Here is a 20185-nt window from a genome sequence, read left to right as displayed (position 1 = left end):
AAAAACCTTGGCCATGACAGTGGCAAGGGAAATTGGCCTGTAGTTACTTTTGTCAGCCAAATCACCAGTCTTATTTTTCACAATGGGTACTACCACTGTTTTCATAAGGTTGTGCGGCAAGTACTAGTGGCTCACGCACAGCGAATAGAACATAGCCAGTACACTACAAATATTTGACAGGTGTGAACCATTGTCATATGGTGCGAGTGGTGACTAATCAGGTTTGTCTTGGATATAGTTTTAGGATTAAGTAAATAGTTGAGACACGAGTTTGTACTTGTGATAGTTTCGTCGCTAGGCTATGAACAAGTGTGCGAGTGCAACGGGTGAGTAATCGCCTGACTAACTTTAACAACGATTAACGCATAAACTGCGCGAGTGTTTTTACCCCCAAAAGAGCGTCTTTGAGTGTATGTTTCTTTGATAGCTCTTGTCGCTGCGACAAGCTGATAAAAAAGAGGGCGCGAGTGGGACAACATCCTAATAGGTATAAAATGATAAATAATAGGCGATCAAAAGCAGTCATCTTTATCAATTCTATTTATTTCTGTGTTCCTACAAAGTTCGCGATTACTACCAAGAAGTACGGCTGATTACTACAAAGTCGTGACGTCACCCATTGACGGTTTGTAACGTATAAAGCGTATACTAGAGGGGTTTGATACACTAAACGCGCATGCGTTAAGCATGCTTGTAAAATTAGGGTAGCTATTTAAAGACGCTTTTGTGAACTAGATGATTTTTGGCTGCGGACAAAGTTACAATCTTATAAATCCAAAGGGACTTCCAATATAGTAGCCACAGTTCCACAAGTGATGTATCTCAAGTGCCCAACTTAATGTTAGTTTGGTGGTCCACCCACCGACAATAAGTTATAAGCAATAATTTGCGAGGTATAATAAGTTTTATTATAAATTTTGTTCTATACAAATACCATTTAAAATAGTAATAAAGAGTGATATTGGTGAATTTCAAAGGAATTAAGATCATGTCATTTAATGATTCCAGCCTTAAATATTATAGTGAGCAAGATGTATTCATTGATATAGCCAGTGCCTTGATTAGTTACAAGTAAGTTACTGTGTGATTTGAATCGGATACCCTGTCGACGGCCAACTATAAGGTATGTTTATATAAAATATAACCTCAAACTTAACTCGCCGCTAGCGGCAATCGATAACGCTGCAGCATAATCTCTTTCTAAACTCGCTGTGTTCGATCGTTAAACTTATCTTCAATAATTTATATTACGCCTATTAAATGAAGGGTATTCATTTAAATACCTAAGATTCTGTATTTGAATTAGGGTTAGTTACATAGATGCATATAAAAAGTGTTTTTTGCTTAGGTTTTGATAAGCTTTTTTGACGTAACTTGTTACGTAATGGACAGCGAACACTTCGTCATACTTATCTAAATTCTATACAACTTCATGCACCTGGCCATATCTATGTTTTTCTTAATTATTTACTAAGGAAGTCTTAGTTTTAGGATAGACTCTTTATTGAATATCTATTAGGTACCTACGGTTACATAATAGAGCGGGTTCTTATTATGTTTACGTATTATATAATACTATCACAATGCAATGTATACCTACCTAATTAATGTTAAAAATTAACTCAAAGCATTGCACACTTTTTGATTGCAAATACTTAGCTGAACTTGTAAAATAACCTAAAACTAAAGCTACGAGCTTTATTAATTTAAATTTTTGGTTGGTATGAATTTCTATATTCATATTTTATTTCTGCTTAATATTGATATTTTATTTTCTTAGTAATTTATTTTAAGAAATTTTATTAAATTAATTTGTGATTATGTTCTTGATGAGTTTACATTTCTTAAATGTAAACATTTTGTTTGTTAATAATAATTTTCGATTTCAGTTTATCGTAACAATCGTTCATTATCGTTACCAGTGGTAGATGCATCTGTGACGATTCAAAAATACTTATAAAAGTTTAATTGATATTTTTATTTTATTTATTTATTTATTCATGTAATTGATATAATTATATAATTGTAACAGAATAATGGTAAATCCAAATTTCATGTCTTTAAGACCAGCGGTTTAGGCTGTGCGTTGATTTCAGATACAAACTTTCATCCCCTATTTTACCACCCTTATGGGCAAATTTTCCGAAAATCCTGAAACATGTATCTCTTCGTTTGGGACCGAAAACCCAAATACCAATTTTCATGCAAATAACTTGAAAAATGACCGACTTTCATACAAACTTCCATCCCCCATTTAACCCACTTAAGGGTGGAATTTCGAAAATTCCTTTCTTAAAAGATACCTACTCTTGACAAAGAATAGAATAGACCCTCCAAATTTCACGTCTTTAGGACCAGCCGTTTAGGCTGTGCATTGATTTCACATACAAACTTTCATCCCCTATTTTACCACCCTTATGGGCAAATTTTCCAAAAATCCTGAAACATGTATTTCTTCATTTGTGACCGAAAACCCAAATACCAATTTTCATGCAAATAACTTGAAAAATGACGGACTTTCATACAAACTTCCATCCCCAATTTAACCAACTTAGGGGTGGAATTTCGGAAATTCCTTTTTTAATGGATACCTACTCTTGACAAAGAATAGACCCTCCGAATTTCATGTCATAGGACCAGCGGCTTAGGCTGTGCATTGATATATATGTCAGTCAGTCAGTCATTCAGGACTTTGAATTTTATATATATAGATAAGGTAAAAAAAAATATTTTTAAAAACTCATCAACCAAGAATTCTTGAAAATTTACTATTTGGATTTAATAAAATAACGTTAATAATTAATGGCAATATGTACCTATTAGTAAATTTTTTTTAAAGAGCTGTGAGCATGTATTTGGAAAGTAATAATTCTTATTAGTCCCGCAAATCGCTATTGCGCTTGAACCATGTCTTATTAACATCGAAATGACGTCATTATGACGTCAGCTGAAATAAAAGTATACCATCAGCTCGAAACTTTAATCTAGTCACTAGTGCTGACATCACTAAAATGGCCAACACGCGCATTAGCAATTTGCGGGTACAAACTTAAAAATTCTTTGACTGGGAGGATCCCGATTTCTACCTCTTTCCTGAACTAGATATGCTTAGAATTACCCAAGGAACATCTGTGGTGAGAATTTAAGCTAAATCAAATATTTTTAGGGATTTTTTAAAATCCCTCCGCTATTATAACAATAGAAACAATAATAAAAACAGTGCATTACGTATAGTACGAGACAGGTCGAGATGGCAAGCGGGGTATGAGGTGGGGGGACGACCTCAACACCCACACATGCCACACAGGCACCTTCTAGGCAAACGCGGTCTATCTTAGGCTACATCATCACTTGCCACCAGGTCTGATTGCAGCCAAGCGCTAGTCTATAATTTAAAAAAATAATCTAATCTAAATTTAAATTACATTCAGAATTTTAAACTTAGAAATTTATTAAATTTAGACTTACGTACGCAATAGACGTATAAAAAAGATTTTTATTTTTATTTTATTTTACTTATATGCAACTTAAATACAAGAACGAGCTTCCTACCCTCTGCATTAGGAAAGACCTGTATTGCAGAACGTACTTAGTTCCTCAGGGATACAAAAGTTTTCTTAATTCAAGCACGATAGTCTAATAGTATGTATTAATATATCTAGACTAGCCTAAAATTATGGATAAGAGTGTGTGTGTGTCTGTGTGTGCTCCTAACTATTTCCTAATTTTTAAAATATTTTCTGTTTCGTCATAGCAAAACTGGCAAAACTTTTATGTTGCGTTTAGAACGCGCCCACAGAACCCTACTAAAACTATTTTTGAAAAACCATTTAGATATCCCACTGACGACTTATACAAAGGATGTAATGTACTTAATGTCCGGCAACAATACCTATTTTAAATAATTTTGCGCTTCCACTCTGAAATCGATCCCAGCACTATAGACAATAGCAAAAGAGTAATCAAACTTCCTACGCACTCTGCAAATACATGTTTCGCTGGATCACAATATGAATTTAGCTCATCATTGGCGTATAATATATTTAGCAGGGCTAACAAAGATATCAAAATATACCAAATAAATAAATTCAATTTGACCAAAGCAATTAAAAGCTGGCTGGCATCCAAAGGCTATGAAGAAACAGAAAATATTTTAAAAATTAGAATATAATGCGCGCGCGCCCACTCACATACACACACACACACACACACACACGCTCACACACACGCTCACACACATATATACACACACACATACAGAAAACACACGTACACACACTCACTCTTATCTATAATTTAGTATAACATTAGGTATAGTATTAGGTGAGGTATAATATTAGGTTAGTTTTTAGGAAACTTGTAACTGCCTTTCTGCAACACAGGTTTTTTCCTAGTGCAGAGGGTAGGAAACTCGTTCTCTTACCTATAATTTTAGTATAATATTAGATATAATATATTAAGTCCTTAGTTTTTAAAAAACTTGTAACTGCCTTCTGCAATACAGGGTTTTCCTAGTGCAGAGGGTAGGAAACTTGTTTCTTGTGCCTAAATTCTAAATTCAAAATAAATTATTCTTATTCTTATTCTTATAGCCCTTAGATGCCAGCCATGAGATAGCTTTTCATTACTCCGATTAGTTTGAATTTATTTATTCTGTTTATACTTTTGTCTCGATGCGCGCGCATTGGAAAACTGATTAATCTTTCCCGCCATTGCAAAAATTTTTCACAACTCGTTTTCATTGCTGAAATTACAGTTATTTATTAATTAAAATGTCTATAAGAACTAACTATGTATTCTTCACAAGTGTGTTGAATAACGTCGTATGATACACGTGTATATTGACGATTACCGTCCTCGGCTACCTTAAGACCCTCACCTGAGGGCTCGCGTCTCAATGGCGCCTCAGCAGTACTCACCATCATTACTCACTTGTACCATAATGTACCATTAACATAATTTGACACCAATCTGTTTAGTGATACTAGTAACAGTTGCCAACCTTTTTTTTATTCGCATTTATATCCCTTTAATAAATAAGATGATTATGTTCATAACCACTTTATTGATAAATTATTTACCGATATCAACTAATTTCGTAAGTAACCACAAAAAGGACTATTTTAGCCATCGTTCTTTTAAATGATTAAATATTAGTATAATAAGTATCCACCACAATCCACAATTTATTTTTGTTAACAAGTTAGTATAAAGAAACTTTCGCAAGGTTAGGTTTCTTGTCTTCGTATTAATTTACACATTTTTATTCCTTCCTGTAATTGAAAAACAGAAAAAATATCGCTTTTCATTAATTATAAGAATAATTGATAACAGTATAATATCCACATTTTCCATAAGTATCACTTAATGTTATAGATACAAAAATGTATAAGTTTATATGTTTAACTGTCTGTTGCTTTCGGCCCATCTACTTAACCGATTTAGATTTTTTTATCTCAAATCATGAATGAGAAAATCCACGCGGACCCAGTCGTGTTTATCTAATATAACTCTAAAATTTAAGAAAAGTTTCCAGTCCTGTAGTGTAGTTCTCTGAAGTAATTATTATTTAAAACTAATCTACAAAACTTACCGATTAAACCGCAAAGCAAAACTTCGTACTGCATCGGCAGGATGTATAGCTATACTGCCATATAAATTCATGCAAGGCTGGGAGGAACGGGAACTATGCTCGGAGCAGGCGTGGAATGGGGCGACGGGATGCAGTTTCGATCTCCCCCCGCCTGTTGATTGCGTTTTGTATATCAATGTAAACATTTTACATAATCATTTTACATATAATTATAAAATTAATATCACAACTTAAATACAAAAATACTATATCCATATACATAAAAAGAAAAGGTGACTGACTGGCTGACTGATCTATCAACGCACAGCTTAAACTACTGGACGGATCGTGCTGAAATTCGGCATGCAGATAGCTATTATGACGTAGGCGTCTTTTCAAAATTCAACCCCTAAAGGGGTAAAATAGGGGTTTGGAGTTTGTATGAAAGTTTATCAGTTTTGAAGTTAGAATCGCGAAATTTTGCAATTTACACTAATCTATATATATAAAAGGAAAAGGTGACTGACTGACTGACTGATCTATCAACGCACAGCTCAAACTACTGGACGGATCGTGTTGAAATTCGGCATGCATATAGATAGCTATTATGACGAAGGCATCCCCTTAAGGGGTAAAATAGGGGTTTGAATTTTGTATGAAAGTCTGACAATTTTGAAGTGTCTATAAAGAATTTTTGGAGTAAATATTTTTGCAATTAGCAGTATAATATGTTTTACTAAACTCATTATGTTAAAATCTCATAGTTAAAGATCAACCCTAAGGGTGTTAAATAGGGGTTTAAAATTTGTATAGTCCACGCGGACGAAGTCGCGGGCATAAGCTAGTATAGTATATACTATATACATATAGAAAAGACTTATCACTAAAAATTTTATATTTACAAAAAATATACGCCGTCCAAATAGTCATTTATGGGCATTGTGCCCAAAACACTGGCGCTATTACCAAATTACTTTGTTATTAGAATTCAAAGGCTTAGGACAAAATGCCGGGGTCACAACTGAAAATCAGCGTCCTGCATCTTATGTGTGTTAACGCATATGATGCAAGACATTATGCTGAGCTGTACACCCATTTGGGGTGGTGTCACAGATGAAAATGTTACATCTGTACTTTGTTTTTATCTGTGACATCAACAAAAAATAAATGCATTTACTTTCTTTCTTTCAAATGGAATAAAATAAATAAATTACAAGACAAAAATATCATCCAAATCTCTGTAACGAGGCAAGGTACCCGAACGCTGGCTGCGTTACCTCGTTGAATGGCCAGACTATGCTGACCAAGGTAACTGCCAACCCTCCGGTCACCCAGGGGCTCCATGAGAGAGAGTGACAGGTCATTAAAAAGGATCTAGCGTCCTCCGGTATTTGGTGAATTGAGGTTTCTGCACCTCAAAAGGAAAAAAGGAACCCTTATAGGATCACTTCGTTGTCTGGCTGTCGTGTCAGTCAAGAAACCTATAGGCTTCTTCTAGTTGACTTAGAATCATGAAATTTGGCAGTTAGGTAGGTCTTAAAGCACAAGCAAAGGGAAATTTGCAAAGCGTGAATTTGTGGTTACATTGCAAAAAAAAAATTAACATTAAAAAAAATACTATTTTCAATGTTCGAAGCAGTAATAAGTCTATGGATCGAAGTAAGATATCGATCCTGTTTGCACTGGAAATGTCAAAAAAAAATTCGACTATTTAAGTGATAAGTAAAAAAAACTACCCCCAATCTTATCTCCTAAGTTTACCGATTGAAAAACCTGAAATAATTATGATGAAATAATAATAATGATGATGATAAAAATAAAACCAACACTGTAACAATCATAGTTTTTTTGATATTAAAAATAAACTTTTACAAACAAAGTTAATTTTGTGGTTCGTTAACTAAAGTGGTTCTTACCGTTTTACTTCTCTATAGTTCCTACTGAAATTGAGGGCTGAAGTGGCAATGGGCAGGGCACATAGATTGACAAACCGATAGACGTTAGGGTTCCAAGGTGCTGGAATGGCAACCTCGCACCGGAAGGCGCAGCATTGGAAGACCCCCACTAGGTGGATGGACGACATCAGACAAGTCGTAGGGAGCCGCTGGATTCAGGCGGCGTGAGACCGTGGCATGCGGAAGTGACCTATGTCCAGCAGTGGACGTCTACCAGTTGACAATGATGATGATGATGATGATAGTATTGAACCCTCAGTGCGGGAGTCTGGCTCGCGCTTGGCCGGTTTTTTCTATAAACTAGCTACCCACCCCGGCTTCACATAGTTAACTTGAGATGCACAGTTCCACTAAGTATAAATTGTATTCATGTAACTATTTATAAGTTTTACAAGTTCAACTGCTTAACTATCTATATTAAAAAAAACCGGTCAGGCTCGCGCAACGAGGGTTCCGTCATACAGTCGTATTTTTTTTGACATTTTGCACGATAATTCAAAACCTATGATGCAATAAAAAATATATAAATCTGTTTTAGAATGCACAGGTGAAGACCTTTCATATTATACCCTATTTGATATAGTGTTCTTACTTCGAAAATTGAAAATACTAATTATTACTTCATGACCACAATTTAATTTTTTTTGTGTGATGTGACCACAAATTCACGGTTTTCAGATTTTTCCCCGCATGTCTGCTACAAGACCTACCTATCTGCCAAATTTCATGATTCTAGGTCAACGGGAAGTACCCTGTAGGTTTCTTGACAGACCGACAGACCGACAGACAGACATGCAGACAGACAACAAAGTGATCCTATAAGGGTTCCGTTTTTCCTTTTGAGGTACGGAACGCTAAAAATACTAAGTACTTATTACTTAATGGACCATTCGGTGGCGGTCGGGTTTTAGTTTTTTAAGCTTATCCTATCGATCACAATCCATTCTTGGTTTTTGAATAAAACCCATATCGTATGTATCTGTGCTGCTGTAATTGTTTGATTGATTGGAACCACAAAAACCACATCGGAGCATTAGTGCCTCTACTCTAACAACAGTGTACAAAAAATAAAAAGCTTTATACTCTTTTCTGTGCTGAAGCTGTTAGTCTAGTGATTAGGACGTCCGCCTTCTAATCGGAGGTCGGAGTTTCGTTCCCGGACAAGCACCTTTAACTTTCGGAGTTGTGTGCGTTTTAAGGAATTAAATGTCACTTGCTTTATCGGTGAAGGAAAACAGCGTGAGGAAACCTGCATACCTGAGAGTTCTCCATAATGTTCTCAAAGGTGTGTGAAGTCTGCCAATCCGCACGTGGCCAGCGTGGTAGACTATGGCCAAAACCCTTCTCACTTTAAGAGGAGACCCGTGGTCTGTAGTGAGCTGGCGATGGGTTGATTATGATGATGATGATACTCCTTTAACAAATTTCAGTATCATGACGATAAGCCCATCGCTGGCCCACAACTGAGCACGGGTCTCCTGTCAGAATGCGAAGGGCTCGGGCCATATTCTGCAACGCCAGTGCGGATCGGCAGACTTGACACATTTTTGAGAACATTATGGAGAACTCTCAGGTATGCTGGTTTCCTCACGACGTTTTTCTTCACAGTTAAAGCAAGCGATATTTAATTGCATAACGCACAGTCTAACTACAAAATGTTAGAGGTGAAAACGAACCCTCCAACCTCCTGACAAAACTAAGGCCGACCGATAGGATGGATACTGTTACATAATAATACTATCAATAGTATCGATAGTATCGTTTTTTTATGTAATACTATCGGTACTATCGATATTATCGATAGAATCGTTGTGTTAAATTAAAAATAGTATTAATACTATCGATAGTATTACATTATCTATAGTTTAATTACCGCCGATAGTATTGTTCCCCAATTATAGCATAAATACCAATACTATTGGCCTATATCATACTATCGATAGTATCAATACTATTTATGTGACGTCAACTATCGAGTCTATCGATAATTTAGCGATAGTTGACAACTCTAATTGTGTGACACACGTTTGTTGTTGTCTTTCGCGTGCTTTCTGATTCTGCTTTTTTTTATTGACCCCCTGCTTCGTTAATGGACTCCAAGAATCTTGCTTACACGACAGAATTGGCCTTATTATTTGGAATACGACACAACGCCTCTCGATTGGATATTGACAAAATAGATCTTTGATTGGTATAGCGACTGGTCTCTGTAATACAATAAGCAAACGCGCCTTCGGACCAAACGACAGTCTGTAATTCGTGAATAGTGTGCACCTGAAACCATCCTGTGCCTTCTAATTGCTTACCTAATATAAGTCTATGTGATAAATTCTTAGCAGCTAGGCATTTAATAAACCTACTACAGATCAAGTGTCAGCATATAGTTTAGGACATAACCTCATTTTTACTTTTTGAATTGCTCAGCTCCTAGATTGACAAATCTTGCCAAATTATCAATTATGGATTATTTAAATGTAAGCTTTTAAATGGTGCTACTTTCATCTTGTTATCACCAGGGTGGCCAGGGCCCAGGTATCTATGGGAGTGTTTCGATCTCTTTTGGCATGCAGGTAACTATTATGATTATTTTGCATGCATGTTTTGAAAATTCAACATGAACTGTTTCATGTTGTTCGGGTTTGAAATTTATGTAGTTCACGTGGACAAGGTCGCGGGAATAAGCTAGTCTAAATATATAAAAGGAAAAGGTGACTGACTGACTGACCGACTGACTGACTGACTGATCTATCAACGCACAGCTCAAACTTCTGGACGGATCGGGCTGAAATTTGGCATGCAGATAGCTATTATGACGTAGACATCCGCTAAGAAAGGATTTCCGAAAATTCAACTCCTAAGGGGGTAAAACAGGGGTTTGAAATTTTTGTAGTCCACGCGGACGAAGTCGCGAGCATAAGCTAGTTTATTATAAATTTGAATGCTCATTGCGTAACGCAATTTTTGAGTTTGTCTAAGATGGTATTGTGGCATTATTTGCCTATCTTGATATTTGTAATAGGTACTATTTTGGTTTACATCGGATTTTTTGACCAAATACTCCAAATTCCAACGTACGAAGTACAGCAGCACTTAGGAGCTTAACCTCGCGGTGCATCAAGAAACTACCCCTTGGCACTACGACCAAAAGTGAAAGTGACAATCAGTGACAATAAAACCAATAACACTTTTGTGTGAAAGTCAAATTAATAGACTAGACCAAAAGCGAAAGTCACTTGCTTATATAAAACCAATCATCATCAAGATCAACCCATCGCCGGCTCACTACAGAGCACGGGTCTCCCCTCAGAGTGAGAAGGGTTTTGGCCATAGTCTACCACGCTGGCCAAGTGCGGATTGGCAGACTTCACATACCTTAGAGAACATTTATGGAGAACCCTCAGGCATGCAGGTTTCCTCACGATGTGTCCTCACGATTTGTTCCTTCACCATTAAAGCAAGTGATATTTTAATTACTTATAAACGTACATAACTCCGACAAAATTAGAAGTGCGTGCCCGGGATCGAACCCCCGATTTCCGATTGGAAGGCGGACGTCCTTACCACTAGGCTACCACAGCTTACATAAAACCAATAAGTGTATAATTGCTTTCAGTAAGTTTTACCCGTGAACCTTCTATACATAAACTCTCTTTCGTGTCATCGAAATTCGTATATGTCGTTTCGTGTAAATCATCATCTGAAAGGAACCGAGTGTTTTGCATCTGTCTCGCCTGGAGTCACCCTCGCCGGCTCTACCCATCCTAGATAGGCCGTTGTTAGGCTTCACCAACGGCCGTTAGTACAATACCTGTTAATAAATGGCGTTCGGCTTGCATACGAAACCGGACACTAGTTTTCGTGAAGCGCTACCCTGCTCTCGCACATGAAAGGTAGGCAGGTAACAACGGGGGGTCATAGGTACTAGTTACGCCTGCATTTACACACACACAGCCCGCTCGCGGAAACAATAAGCAGCGATGTGGCAATTTATACGGTCCCTATCATGACTGTTCATGCTCGAGCAGCCCTTGTGTTACTAATTACAAGCGGATTTAGAATTTCGACAGCGAGAAACCGTGAACGCTGGCACCCTTATGTCGTCGACATCCCATCTACTCGTACGAAGCGTTTCTGCTCAACATTTCTGATACAAACCGCTAAGATATGAAATGCTTTTCCGGCGTTCGTGTTTTCTGCCAAGTATAACTGGAATACCTTCAGGGCAAGAGTAAATAGGCATCTACTAGGCAAGCGCTCTCCTACGTAGACCTCGTCATAGCTCTGTTTCTCAGGCATGATTGTCGTCAAGTGCAAACCTATCTCACAATAACCCATAGTCATTTACATCGCGATGATCCTATTGCTCTACGCCAAATCAAGTTTATTTGGCAAATATTATATCCTAATTTGTGGGAAATTAACATTCTAAAAACGAACTGGAACTTTTAGTTTTTTTCAGAAAAAAACTAAAAGAGTTTTTCAGTTTTTTTCCTTTGTAGAAAGTTACGTAAAAGAATTTTATTACACAAAGTTTTTGAGCCCCCGCTCGGGAACATTTTGTGAGCTGCTTCTTGCTTTTGTACGTGAATCCCCGCAAGTGTCAAAGGTCCCCTGAAAGACCTGTTACGGACACTGTACAGTCCAGAGCCTTTGATACCTGCGCTTTCACTTAAAATCAATAGCAGCTATCAAAATCTAGATATGCTTGATTTCCACGTGCACAATGTATCGTAGAATGATCAGAATAATTTGTTCATTGTGAAAATGTGATTGAAAAGGACCGTGCATATTTGGGACCTAAGACAGAATTTAGATTAATTATCATACGGATTCAAAGTCAAAGCCAATTCAAAGTAGGCACCATTGTACACGTTTTGCATGTCAATTGTTGAATATGTAAGATAATAATAGATATGATCAAAAGAGCTTTTGCCACAATAGACACTCCTATGCTCATTGAGCCAGCAGGGATTAGTTGAGATGATGGCAAGAGACCTGATCGGTTGACGCTGGTTCCCTGGAAACGGAGATGGGCACTAATGTGGGGCGCAACGTGATTTGACAAATTGGCCCCGTGTCATATCGGGTACACAGCATCAAGACCGGGAGCCGCAGCAGAAATGGCTAAAATGGCAAGCGGCGCAAGTATGCTTCTCTTATCGAGAGTTACATATTGTTCCATTTGCCGTGGAGACCCTGGGGCCATGGGGTCTTAGTGCTAAAAAAATTGACGAGACATTTCACCGCGATTCATCCCGCCGCCTCATCTGGTGGCTCTGGACTGGCTCATTTTTTGCGCAACGGACCAGCCTGGCTGTCCAACGCGGAATGTAGCTAGTATTCTTGCCACCATTCTACACAGGCTTGATTTGTATAGTAATTAGATAAGGCTAGCTTTAAGTTTTACTGTAATATTTTCAATAGAAAAAAAAGAAAATTAGGTAACTGAATACGAGGTTTCCAAACGCGCCCTAAGGCGATACAAGCTCAGCGGGGTATGTTTTTAAAATTTATTAAAACTGTCAGAGACATTGGTGTAGGATATTGGTAAAAGCAACTCATTTCCGAGCTTTCGATTAAAAATGGTCTTTTACATTGGAATTGGGTTTTTAATAAGTTTGCATTTTATAAAATCTTTGAATTTTTTGAGAGACATCTTCAAAAGGTATGTCGGAGCTTATATTGTAAAATCTTATATATATGTAATAACTAGCTGATCCGAGCCGGCTTCGCTCGAGTGGGATTAGTGGGGGGTGGAATTTACAAAAATCCTGAAACACGTACTTATTCATTTTTGCTAAAAAGCTCAAACACCACATTTCTTAGATGAAACTTGAAAAATGACGGACTTTCATAAAAATTATTTTCAATGAGGAAGTTTCAGGGCGAAAGTTCCGTAAAATTTCATCATTCATAGATGGCGCTGTTTACTGCACCCACTAAAAACGAAAAAAAAATTCCGAGCGAAGGTGTACCTACGCTATAATAATTTGTACGTAAAACATCCTGCAAAACAACAACGTCAATAAAACACACAGACAGCCAGGCAGCTCTTTCAGCTCTGTCCTCTGAGTTTGTTAACTCAAGACTGGTTGAAAACCGCAGAGACACCCTGGCCCAATACCGGGTGGTTCTACGCTAGGTACCAGCATGCTGGAATAGTTGGCAACGAAAATGCTGACATTCTGGCTAAATCATATAGATATAGGTACACAAAAACAAAAGATAACAATACAATTGCTGATTTCCTTTGTGCTCGTAAGCGCTTGGCAGCTTGTCTGAGTCTGCACATTCCTCTGTCGTAAGCTCGCTAATTGGCTGATATAAATGATATTATGCATTGACGGTTGCGCTAGTTAACTGACAGCTCTAAGGAGAGGTTTCGAAATTAATGGATAGCTACATCATCTTAGGTCTAGGCCTAGGTCTTTTCATGTTGTCAGCTATTGAATGAAATACCTAACAGATATTGCATTTGGCGTTTACCCATGCGTAGTGCGCGACAGGTAGATATGGCAATCGGGGATGGAAAGCCCACACAACCACACAGCTGGGCGAGCGCTGGTGACGTGCGGGTGTGCGGGAAGTCCCCCTGCCTCATACCCCGATTGCTCTAGCAACCTGTTGCGAACATTACAGCTACGTTTCTCAACGCTCACTGAGTACGCTAAATGGGCTACTTACGCCATAAGTCTCACTCCGTCGTCCCTTCATTCAGCTTCACCTACTCGACCTTCACTTAGCTACAGATGCTGTATGCCGCCTGCCCTTCGCTTCACTCGAGCTCGTAGGCTCGCTTCATTCAGGACCTCCCTTGCGAGCTCCTGGTTTTGCGCTTTACAAAAACAATTATAAGAAAGACAAGTCGGGATTCCTGCTGCTTCTTCTTGCTATGAAGGTGAACCATTGATAATTAGATGCATTGGACGTTTCAAAATAGTCTTTTTCATTTCTATTTATATTTCAAGACCACATGGATATTCAGATTTTGTACTCCAATCTGTTTAAACTTAAAATCTGAAAATCTTGTGTGGACGAATTTCTTAAGATTTTTCGGAGTTTTTCTAATCAGTGTGGGCTAATATTATAATTTCCTGGCTAAACAACTGGCTTCCAATATTATAATTTACTATTGACGTCACCCGGGTCACAGCTGAAAATCAGCGTCCTGCGTACCTCGCTTGGTACCTGAAATATCAATTCAGCAGCGAATCTTTCCAAATCCACACGGCTTTGGAGTTTAGTAGTATGCTTTGGCACCAAAAATAATATTGCGTCATCCGCAGTTCCTGAATCACTATAGTTTAGGAGTGCTGTACCCTACATTTAGCCTACAGGAAGCTGTGATAGCCTTGTGGTTAGGACGTCCGCCGTCTAATCGGAGGTCGGGGGTTCGATCCCCGTCACGCACCTGTAACTTTTCGGAGTTATGTGCATTTTAAATATCACTTGCTTTAACGGTGAAGGAAAACATCTTGAGGAAACCTGCATGCCTGTGAGTTCTCCATAATGTTCTCAAAGGTGTGTGAAGTCTACCAATCCGCACATGGCCAGCGCGGTAGACTATGGCCAAAACCCCTCTCAGAGAGGGAGACCCGTGCTCTGTAGTGAGCCGGTAATGGGCTGATCGTGCTGATTATGTACCCTACATCATCAGGGTTGAGGAGTTGGGACTTGGAGTTCAAGCATTAAGTCGTTGCTTGGTACCTACAACATTAATTCACTAAGAACACTTCTTGAACCTTGATAACTTAGGCGGGCAGTAACCCTGCAGCATCAGGATTGAGGAGTTGGATCCAGAATTTTTTATGGGACCACACCGAAATATTCTCTGTTGATTAAAAAAATAATTTGCAAATCGGTCCAGAAACCTGGAAAAAATCGATGTACATTGTACATACATTTAAAAAAAGTCAAAAAAAAAAACCGGGCCTTATTGAGAACCACCTCCTTTTTGGAAGTCGATTAAAAATACCCGCGGTGCCTTCGAGGGACTACGAGAGTGACCACTGGACTACAATGCACTTAATCGCATCAGGATTCATAGCTCAATGCGTCGGAACCAATATTACTAATTACTATACTGTATTCAGAATGCAATCCATTGATTAGTGGAGAAACCATATTACTTACTGAATTCAATCAGCTTAATATGTCCTAATGTCCAATAATTTACTGTTCAATCGTAATTAATACGACCTATTCAAGCTTCTTTGTCAAAATGATAGGTATTGTTGGCCAAATTAATTCAATAACTTGAATGGAAACTAGTTGGTACATCAGCAGGAAACTTAAACCTATGGCCGAAAATTGATATGTTTCTTGGAATATATTTAAGAATTTCATCTATACCTACTTACAAATAAATAAAACTAAAGTGTATGTAAAATACCAGCTTTAAAAATAAAAAATAAATGCTAAAATGCTAAAATGCATTTTTAATGTTTCTCTATCTATCTCTCATCTGTATGTTTGTTCCGGCTAATGTACAAAATGGCTGGACTGATTTTAATGGGACTTCACATGCAGATAGCTGATGTCATAAGGAGTAAAATCACTTTAAAATCAATATTTTTTTCAATGTTTTACATATCAATAAACCTAGATAATGACGAGATAAATCGATATAAGTAATACTTTGTTTTGAGCGTACAGTTTCAATTAATGTAGTAATTACCCTCCTACGTTTGTATGAATAAAGCACCGCCTGAGCCCTCTTAAAGTACTTATTAAATCATTATATTTAAGCCCTTTGATCATTAGCTGTACTCTCGGCCTGAATTTCTATTTTCAACACTTTAGAACATGACTAATTGGCTTAAGTGCTAATTGAGAATTAAGTTATTGCGCGAATATAACCTTACTATTTAGCTATTACCCGCGGCTTCGCTTGCGTAGCTCAAGGAAGGATTAATTCAGGTTATGTTACTATAATTTTAGGTGGAATGATTAAATTTTCTGATTTTCATAGAAAATTTAAGTATCCTTAGGACGTCAATAGGTAACTTCGTTGCAGCATTAATAAACGACAAATGCTTAAAAAATTGCATTTTATTCCGCGAAAACTGTTTGCTTGCCCAAAATCAAATGTAACTTATGTCATTCTACAGGTCTTTAATTATAATCATCATCAACCCATCGCTCGCTCACTACAGAGCATTGCTCTCCTCTCAGTGTGTGAAGAGTTTTGACCATAGTTTGCCGCGCTGGCCAAGTGCGGATCATCAGACTTCACACACCTTTGAGAACATTATGGAGAACTCTCAGTCATACAGGTTTCCTTACGATGTTTTCCTTCGCCGCTTAAGCAAGTGATATTTAATTACTCAAAACGCACATAACTCCGAAAACTTAGAAGTGCGTGCCCGGGATTAAACCCTCGACCTCAGATTAGGAGGCGGACTCCTAACCACTAGGGTATCACAGATGCACAATGCTTCAATAATTATTATACTCACTCAAAAAATTCCGTCAATCCGAAACTCTGTTGCAAGCACTTGCAGCGTATATGAACGCATATTTACTTTTTAATAATTGATATTGGAGGTACCAAGGAGGTATAGGATAAGTAAAGACTTTACCGTTGAACTTGAGAACCCAACTCCTCAAGCCTGATGCTGCAAGGAATTGCATTTCTAAATCGTGGTGATCCCACGGGATTTTTAAAGAATCATCCGTTTCATTTTTTTTTACGAAATTCTGTAAGTACAGAGATACCTTTCATCCTGGGGACAGGCTACTACAGACAGGCTACTTTTCATCCCGGAAAATCAAAAGTTCCTACGGGATTCTTAAAAAACCTAAATCCACGCGGGTGAAGCCGCTAGTAGTAATATAGATGCGAAAGTGTTTCTGTTTGTTTGTCTGTCTGTCTATCTGTCTGGTAGCTTTTCATGGCCCAACAGTTCAACCTGGTTTGAAAGGTATAGAGTTACATTTCGATATTACATCTCGGGTATGGACACTGGACAGGGTAGTTACTTTTTATCCCGGAAAAGAAAAGAGTTCCCAGGGAATTTTTAAAACCTAAATCCACGCGGACTAAGTCGAAGGCATCACCTAGTAAGTATATGAAATAAAAGTTCTTGGGGGTCGTCGCATCGCATCGTATCATTCCAGCAGCGATTTGATACTATTATCCTACTTACACGTCAATGCGTTACAGACTCGAAAATCGCGAATCGTCAATGCTCGGAATTTTCCGGCCCGCGTTTTGCGACTGAGAGCTGTATGCGAGGTTCCCCGCCTCCGCACCGGCTTCCCACTTTGCGATTTCATTCCCGGAATACTAGCGCAATACAAGTCCCCGCGCTGTATTATAATATAATAATATTATATTTCAACAACATACATATACTAGATGATGCCCGCGACTTCGTCCGCGATTTTCGGGATAAAGAGTAGCCTATGTCCTTCCCCGGGATGCAAGCTATCTCTGTACCAAATTTCATCAAACGGTTGAACGGATGGGCCGTGAAAAGCTAGCAGACAGACAGACAGACAGACACACTTTCGCATTTATAATAGATACTTAGTAGTATGGAAGTATAGATTATTATCAAGTTGTGATATCGTAGTGGTTAAGACGTCCGCCTCCTAATCGGAGGTTGGGCCTTCGATCCCGTGCACCCACCTCTAACTTTTCAGACTACCTAATATGCGTGTTAAGTAATTAAATATCACTTGCTTTAACGGTGAAGGAAAACATCTTGAGGAAACCTGCATGCCTGAGAGTTCTCCATAATGTTCTCAAAGGTGTGTGTCTGATGATCCGCATTTGGCCAGCGTGGGAGACTATGACCAAAAGCCTTCGTGAATGTCAGGATGGCCGTTGAGGTGCTGGAAAACTGATGAAATATCTTCTCACTCTGAGAGGAGATCCGTGCTCTGTAGTGAGCCGGCGATGAGTTGCTTTGTTAGTTTTGCCCTAAAAAGCTCCCTAATTATCGTGAACTGTGGTAGTGGACTGGCGATGAGTTGATCATGGTGATGATGAAAAAAAAAATGAAAATGAAAAAAAATTTATTTACCATATGATGAGCAGTTATTAATAAAGGTCCTCTTTTTAGGGTCCGTACCTCAAAAGGAAAAACGGAACCCTTATAGGATCACTTTGTTGTCTGTCTGTCTGTCTGTCTGTCAAGAAACCTACAGGGTACTTCCCGTTGACCTAGAATCATGAAATTTGGCAGGTAGGTAGTCTTATAGCTGATATTGGGGAAAAATCTGAAAACCGTGAATTTAGGGTTCGATCACAGAAAAAAAATTAAATTGTGGTTATAAACTAATAATTAGTATTTTCAACTTTCGAAGTGAGTGACTATATCAAGTGGGGTATCATATGAAAGGTCTTCACCTGTGCATTCTAAAACAGATTTTTATTTATTTTTATGTATCATAGTTTTTGAATTATCCTGCAAAATGTCGAAAAAATACGACTGTAATACGGAACCCTCATTGCGCGAGCCTGACTCGCACTTGGCCGGTTTTTTAATTTATTTCTACTTACACTCTGCCGGTGTGTGTTACACTTACACCTGATTTAACCTTCCTTTCTTCCATCCACGCTGATAACTATTTTTTCGCAACTGACAGAAAACCAGTTTTAAATTGTTACTTTGACAATGATTTATAAGTAGTCAGTTATGAACCGGCGTACCCTTGACTAGTAACCAGTTACAAAATTACGAATCCGGATAAAATATTCATAATTAATGACCAGTTACGAAAAGATCAAATATTAATCTTACTAGCTGATGCCCGCAACTTCGTTCGCGTGGAATTAGGATTTTTTTAAAATCCCGTGGAAACTCTTTGATTTTCCGGTATAAAAAGTAGCCTATGTCACTCTTCAGGTTTTTATCATTACCCATGCAAAAAAATCACGGCAATCCCATTAACTGTTGCGACATGATTGAAGGACAAACCAACGAACAAACTCACTTTCACATTTATAATAAGCGTACTGATTTCGTAGCTTGTTACGAAAAAATAAGTAGGTATACTTAGTTACTTACCAACGCGGAAATTTATATAAATTAAAGAAATGAAACATGAAAATCACACACGTAGGTAACTATACCTATTATAGGTATTTAGGAAAAACAGTTAACACGAAATGCATGCAAATCACATATTATTTGCATGTCAAGAAATTGACATAACTAGTCCGCGACAGGTTGAGATGGCAATCGGGGTATGAGGCGGGCGAACGCCCCGCATACCCGAGTTACGAGTTAGCGCGAGGGCTGTGTGGGTGTGCGGCGTTCCCTCCCCGATTACCATCTCGACCTGTCGACTCGCGTCCTATAGATTCAATCGTCTTTGTAAAATAACAAAACAATTTTCTAAATTTTATAATTGATGTTCAAATACATAATATTAAACCTAAAACACACTGAATACAGATGACAGTGCGGTGCAATTAAATGACAGTAAATGGGGTAAATACAACCCGTTTACTAAAAGAATGGACCTGGCGTCGAGTAAAAATCAAAAAAAAAAAAACTCAACAAGTGGCAGACAAAAATTCGTAGTACGTGTATCAGAGACATCAGTGACAATGATGCGAACATACACTACGAATTTTTGTCTGCCACTTGCTGGGTTTTTAATTTTTAAATGACGCTAGGTCCAATCTTTTAGTAAACGGGTTGTA

At 38.0% G+C, this 20185-nt stretch overlaps 1 protein-coding gene across 2 annotated transcripts in view; it reads left to right on the top strand.

Moving 5' to 3' along the window:
* Positions 1-757: 757 nt before the first annotated feature.
* Positions 758-20185, top strand: part of LOC117995661 (protein SCAI) — an 84055-nt gene continuing 64627 nt past the window's right edge. For both annotated transcript variants that reach the window (XM_069508918.1, XM_069508917.1), the window contains exons 1-2: positions 758-893; positions 1009-1123. The gene's annotated coding sequence lies outside the window, so the exon portion shown is untranslated. The remainder of the gene's footprint in view (positions 894-1008; positions 1124-20185) is intronic.

The sequence above is a fragment of the Maniola hyperantus genome, chromosome Z (genome assembly GCF_902806685.2).
Source record: "Maniola hyperantus chromosome Z, iAphHyp1.2, whole genome shotgun sequence".
NCBI classification, from domain to species: domain Eukaryota; kingdom Metazoa; phylum Arthropoda; class Insecta; order Lepidoptera; family Nymphalidae; genus Maniola; species Maniola hyperantus.
The sequence above is the reverse complement of the archived record's forward strand: the minus strand, read 5'-3'. Positions and strand labels throughout refer to the sequence as shown.